This window comes from Myotis davidii, unplaced genomic scaffold (assembly GCF_000327345.1).
Source record: "Myotis davidii unplaced genomic scaffold, ASM32734v1 scaffold568, whole genome shotgun sequence".
In the NCBI taxonomy this organism is placed as follows: Eukaryota; Metazoa; Chordata; class Mammalia; order Chiroptera; family Vespertilionidae; genus Myotis; species Myotis davidii.
The window spans coordinates 519,184-525,636 of record NW_006299372.1 but is presented as its reverse complement, the minus strand read 5'-3'; the positions used below and the strand labels follow the sequence as shown (position 1 = coordinate 525,636).

At 38.0% G+C, this 6,453-nt stretch overlaps 1 long non-coding RNA gene across 1 annotated transcript in view; it reads right to left on the bottom strand.

Annotated features, from left to right (window-relative positions):
• Window positions 1–2,642: 2,642 nt before the first annotated feature.
• The window catches only part of LOC107184846, a 13,273-nt gene continuing 9,462 nt past the window's right edge, over window positions 2,643–6,453 (bottom strand). The window contains exon 3 of the long non-coding RNA XR_001515745.1: window positions 2,643–2,653. This is a non-coding gene — a long non-coding RNA (uncharacterized LOC107184846). The remainder of the gene's footprint in view (window positions 2,654–6,453) is intronic.

Below are 6,453 nucleotides of genomic sequence, written 5' to 3'. Positions count from 1 at the left end.
TCCCCACAGGGGGAGCTCTGCTCAGCCACAAGCCAGGCTGACGGCTGCGAGAACAGCGGTGGTGGCAGGAACCTCTCCCGCGTCCTCAGCAGTGCTAAGGATGTCTGACTGAATCTTAGGCATGCTCCCTGCAGGGAGTGGACTTAAGCCCCTCAGTTGGACATCCCCTGAGGGCTCCCAGGCTGCCAGAGAGATGTCTGACTGCCAGCTTAGGCCTGAACCCCGGGGAGCAGGCCTAAGCTGGCAGGTGGACATCCCCTGAGGGGTCCCAGACTGCGAGAGGGCACAGGCTGGGCTGAGGGACCCTCCTGAGTGCACAAATTTTTGTGCACCAGGCCTCTAGTCCTATATAATAAAAGGCTAATATGCAAATCGACCAAATGGTGGAACGACCCATCATTATGATGTGCACTGACCACCAGGGGGCAGATGCTCTATGTAGGAGCTGGCCACTGGTGGTCAGTGCTGTGGGAGCTCATGGTTGGTGAGCACAGTGTGGGAGCCTCTCCCACCTCTGCAGCAGCACTAGGATGTCCAACTGCCGGCAGGGAGCAGGCCTAAGCTGGCAATTGGACATCCCCTGAAGGTTCCTAGACTGAGAGAGAGTGCAGGTCTGGCTGAGAGACCCCCCCACCAGTGCACGAATTTCATGCACCGGCCTCTAGTAATAATAATACCTATATATTCCAGATCCAGTTTAGCGTGCTATTTCAGATTCAAACACTCTCATGTTGATTTAGATATATGGAGCTACAACTTGATATTCATTGCCTGAAGTATCATTTCCTGGGGGAATGGAAAACTTACCTTTATCCTGACTACCTATATGAGCTTTTAACAGCTTGCTTAGTAATGGAGCCCTGTGGCAAGGGAGGTTAAAAGGCCATTGCTCCCTATGGGCTATTCTCTAGATTTCAGTTGTGAGTAGAAAATAAAATTGCCCTGAACAAAATAGTTGATATCTGTATGACTTCAAATATTGCCCTTTACATGGACTAAATATGTATTTACTGTGTTAATAAATACTGTATGCATCGTTACTAGCTCTGAGTATTCAAATTTAAACTAGACCAACAAGTACATTCTAAGTGTAAATTTCTGCCATTTTATGAAAAATACTAGAGGCCCAGTGCACAGATTCGTGCACTGGTGGGGTCCCTCGGCCTGGCCTGTGGGGATTGGGCTGAAACTGGCTCGCCAATATCCCCTGAGAGGTCCCAGGTTGCGAGAGGGCAGTTCTCAGATGACGTACCCCGGAATCGGGCTTTTTCCTCTCTGGTTCTAGGTGTGTGACCCAAGAACCACAGTTGCCAAGTCACCACAGCTCAGCAGCATCTGCATTGAGCGTCTGCCCCCTGGCGGTCATTGCCCATCAGAACTAGCGGTCGGATGGTCGGACAGAAGAATAGTCAGATAGTTGCTTAAGTTTATATATATATATAGATACCTTATAGTGATATCCATTAAAGCCAAGCATACTACAAGCTTTGGACTAAAAGTGTTCATTTTTTAACTGCTTTTGAAAGATCTAACATATTAAGTATATTTAGGTTTCCTCTGTTTCTTTTCTCCTCCTCTCTACTTTCTTAGATTATAATAGATATAGAAATGCAAATTATAAAGCAGTGTGCTTGACGCATATCTAGTGATCTAAAAGTATATACTCCCATTTAAAAACCCTGAGATACTAAAATATGGTCAACCCAAAAAAACTCCTAAGTTAATATACTTATTCTGAAAGCCAGTGAATATAGTAGCATTACTCCCATGAATAAAAACTGCATTTCTACAATTATTTTATAATTATTGTTACATGTTTCATTTGCAGGAGTTTTTAAATTTTGACAAAATTTTGTATCTATCTACCTATTTATCTATTTATCATCTATCTCTATCATCTAAATTTTCAGCCTTGTGTCAAGAAAGTCTTCTTAAAGCTGTGTAAAAATACTGGTATCCAATACTTTGATTATCTATGTTTGAATAGAATTAATATAGAGGTATTTCTTTCCCAAATATTTGTCATGTTTTATTTTACACCATTAAACAATTTATTATTTATTGTAATTGAAACACTAAGTGTGGTATAAACCAGCTGTAATAGCAAATATGCTCAATATTTTTGGTTTATTTGATTCAGGAATATGTAACTCAAAGGGAAGGGAGATTAAATACAATTTTATAACAGGTCTATTTCTCTTTCATCAGATTTAACCTGTAATTGCTGGATGTAATAGCGACTGAATGACTCTACCAGGTTTATTTAGCAATAGGAAACTCAACACCTGTAGTTTCCTAATGATTTTATGCTCTTTTCTGGTTGCAATCTTTGCAATTTTTATTCATTTTTCCAGAATGTCTTTCCAGTGTTCTGCCCTTATTTATTTTACATGCCATCTTTAAAGCTTGGCTTAAGCTTCCCTCCTCTGAAAAGCCTTCAATGAACAACTCCACCATGCTCCTATCAATTACTCATTTCCACTTTAAATAAAAAGCATCTAAATATTCCATACATTTTAAAATTATATTTTATATATATGACATAAAAATCATCTAAAAATTACCGGATTGTTTTGTTATTATTGATCTAAGAATCTATGAATATTTTAGGTAAAATTTCTTAATAAGATGGGTTTTAAATAATCTGAATCTACTGAGTCTCTTTGTCTCTGGTTTATAAAGGCTGTAGCTCTTTGTCTTAACATGACCTTTTCTAATTGGTCCCTTTCCTTAATTTGGGACCCCCATACTTCCCTCATTGATCATTCTGCTACACAGTATTTGGTTCAAAGCTCAAAGCCCAAGTGGTGCCCCCCTATTTCTCTCTCCTTATCTTGCAACATTCCTCTATCCTCTGTGAAATATGTTTCCTTCTTCCCAATATCCTGTGAATTTTCTTTATCCTCTGTGAATGTATGTCTTTCTCCCCGCTTATCTGTGGCATTTCTCTATCATTTGCACAAGTAAGTTAGGAATTTTGGTGTCTCCAAGCCCCCATCTATGCATTCCTCTCCCATGGAACCTCTCTCTCAGTTGCCTGGCTGGAGGTGTTTTATTACCTCTTATGGCTCTCCCAGCTGCTCAGGTCAGAGCTGCTTTAATTGCTCAGGCCAGAAATGCCCCCATTCTTCCTGGACACCCCCTTCCCCCACTTCATGTCTGCCTAATTAAGCTAGGTAGCTAACCCTTATCCCTAAGACTGCATTGTTTTTGAGCAGTTTTAGGTTTGCAGCAAAATTGGGGGGAAAGTACAGAGATTTCCCATAAACCGCCTGAATCCACACAAGCAAAGCTATCCCTAATATCAACATCCCCAACCAGAGTGGTACAATTGTTATGATTGATGAACCTACATTTACAGATCATAATCACCCAAAGTCCATGGTTCACTCTTGTAAGAGACTGCGTTCCTGGCCTCATTTCTAGCCTGAAGCTTGAGATTGCATAGTGATCTTCCCTTGTTAGCGGTGTGATCTTGGACAAGTTATATAACTTCTCTACCATCATTTTCCTTAGCTCTAAAATGAGGATAAAAAGAATCCTCATAATGCCATTGTGAGAATTAAACAAGCTTATAAAACTAAAGGATTTAGAACAGCACCTTGTACATAGGAAGTGCCATGTATCAGATTTTAACCACTGAGTTCTCCTTAAGAGAGCTCTTGGTATGTTTCTCAATCAAAAAAAGTTCAGCATCTAAAATCCTTTATCCAAGTAGATCCAAAAGATGCCAGAACTTGATGGTTCCTCTAGTGAGGTGAAAATGATCTATTAGTAATTACTGATCATCTATCTAGACTATTAAAGATCCTCACAATAATCCATTTAAAATGTCCCATATTAAAGTTAGGGGAGTTAACAGTAAACATTGCAAATTTATCTTTTAGATGTGATTATTTAGTATTATTAATTTAAAATTAGTGTTGTGAACCAGATTTAGCATATTTGACTATTTTTTTTCTTATAGTCAATAGTCAAAAGTGATAGTGATTTTCTTTCTTATATATCAGTTACTGATATTAAAATTATATCATCATGATGTTTGCCTTCATTTTTTAGGTATTAAAATACTATAAGCTTTATAGTAAAATTTATGTTAAGAGAAATGGCTAGTATGTATAATCTTAGCAAAATATGTGTCCTTTCCACTCTCTCTCACACACAAACTCCCCTACAATTTTTGCCCACTTAAACACAACCCATCTTTCATTTTATATAAACATGTCACCATGCCCATGGGAAGTTCTACAGTAATTAGAGCTATAAAATTATTATGCAAATATGGAATAATGTAATTGAACATCATATACCATCATTTATATATATTTTTATCTTTTCTAATCTTCCTCTTTAATAAAATGTTAACATTATTCTAAAAGAAACCCAATATCCATGAACTGATATTTTAGCTTCTTTATTTCATAAAATCCTAAAATAACTAAAAACTGAGACTCATGAGGGGCTTGAGTTTCAAACATGCAAAGGAGCATGCACCACCCCACAATTAGAAACATTTTGGATTCATCTCCACATTTGCTGGATTTAAACATCTGGGTAATTTCCTCAGACTGCCTGATTCCCTTAAATGCATTTAAAGTATCTGACATCTTTAAATTCTAGGATAAACGATGGGATCTTTCATTTTATATCTAGATGATTCATCTTATTAAGACATAGTTCTATTTCTAACTTCTCTATTCACAATTAATAAAAAAGATAAATACATTTTCAATATAGGTAACATAAGCATTATTTTAAGAAGTCACATCCATTCTCAGAATAAAAAGCTATTAAATAGCTTTGCCCAAAATATCTTTGTCATCACCATCATCTATCAGTTACTGAGTACCCTTTGGCACAGTGATAGACAGAAATGGAGCATTTCTAGTGCTTCTTAAGCTTCCCACCTAATCTGCACAGATTTATTTCAATTACTTTCTGGTTGTTTTTACTCATTTTACCAACTTAGAAATGTTAGACAGCTCCAACATAACTTAGGTTCTAATCTCTATCCTCTCCCTAGAGTTTATCTTCTAGTCTCATCGCTTTAAATACCATGTACATGTTGATGACTACTGAACTTTTAGTTCCTGCCTAGACTGCTTCTCTAGAGACTCAAATATGCAACTGGTTTCTTGTCATTTTTTTTCTTGGAATTTTAATAGGCATTTTATATACAACATACAATCAACTATTATTTTGATATTCTCTAGTGCTACCCAACCCCAGCTCTTACAGAACTATTCCTATTCAAAGTCAAAGATAATTTTTTAAAAAGTGCCACCCTTTGACTCCTCTCCCCTTCTTACACCAGACCTCCAGCTGACCACAAATATCATCTGCTCAACCACTCTTTATCAGTCTCACTGTCATTACCCTGCTCCACACTGTCCTCTCATAGGTATGTCTTAATAGCTTTGTCATGCACAGAATGTTAACATAACCACCTAATGATCCTTACTCTTAAAATATTAACTTCTCCTTATATATGGAAGAACCTGTGACTTGCTGCTACACAATAACAGAACATGGCTCAAAAAATGGAATAGATCAGCTTGCAGCTAAACAGAATCTCTCTGGTGATTAAGTTACATCATCTGGCAAAGATGAAGGGATTCTGGAGATGTAATTAAGACCCCTAACCAACTGACTTAATGAAACGGAGATCATCCTGGTGGTCCTGACTAAAGCAGGTGAAGCCTTTAAAAGAGGGCCTAGAAGTCAGAGACAGAGTCAGAGTGCAGTTGCCCTGCTGACCCAGAAAAGCAAGCTACTGTATTGTGAGAGGACCACGTGGAGGGGAACTCTGGGGGTCCTCTAGGAGCTCAGAGCAGAATTTAGTGGACAGACAGGAAGAAAACGGGTACCTCAGTCCGACAATCACAAAAAAACAAAATGTTGCCAACAACCTCCCAAGCTTAGAAAGCAATCATGAGCTTCAGATAAGGAACATAGTCTGGCTGGAAGCATGATTAAAGCTTGTGAAATCCTGATGAAAACATCAGTTAAGCCATGCCCAAACTTCTGACCCATGGAAACTGTGTGATAACGTGTGTGTGTGTGTGTGTGTGTGTGTGTGGGTGTGTGTTTTAACGCACTATATTTGGGTAGCTTACTAGCAATAACTGGTCTCACAAAGTTCTAAAATTACAACTCTCCTGTCATTTTACACTTTTACTCTTTTAAATTTTGTCTTCAGACTTTTTAACCAATTCACAGATTTATATTTACGTATTTGTTTTGTGTACGCTGTACCCCAGAATAGAAATTCTATAAGAGCAAAAATTTTGTTAATTTTGTTCAGTGACACATTCTTAACACTTACAAGTATATCTGGTCCATAGTATATGCTCAAAGAGTTTCATGGAATTTAAAAAAACACACACACACTACTCCCAAAGGTGTAATAGAGCACTACTCTAAAGTTCATGGATCCAATATCTGTGCTTTCTT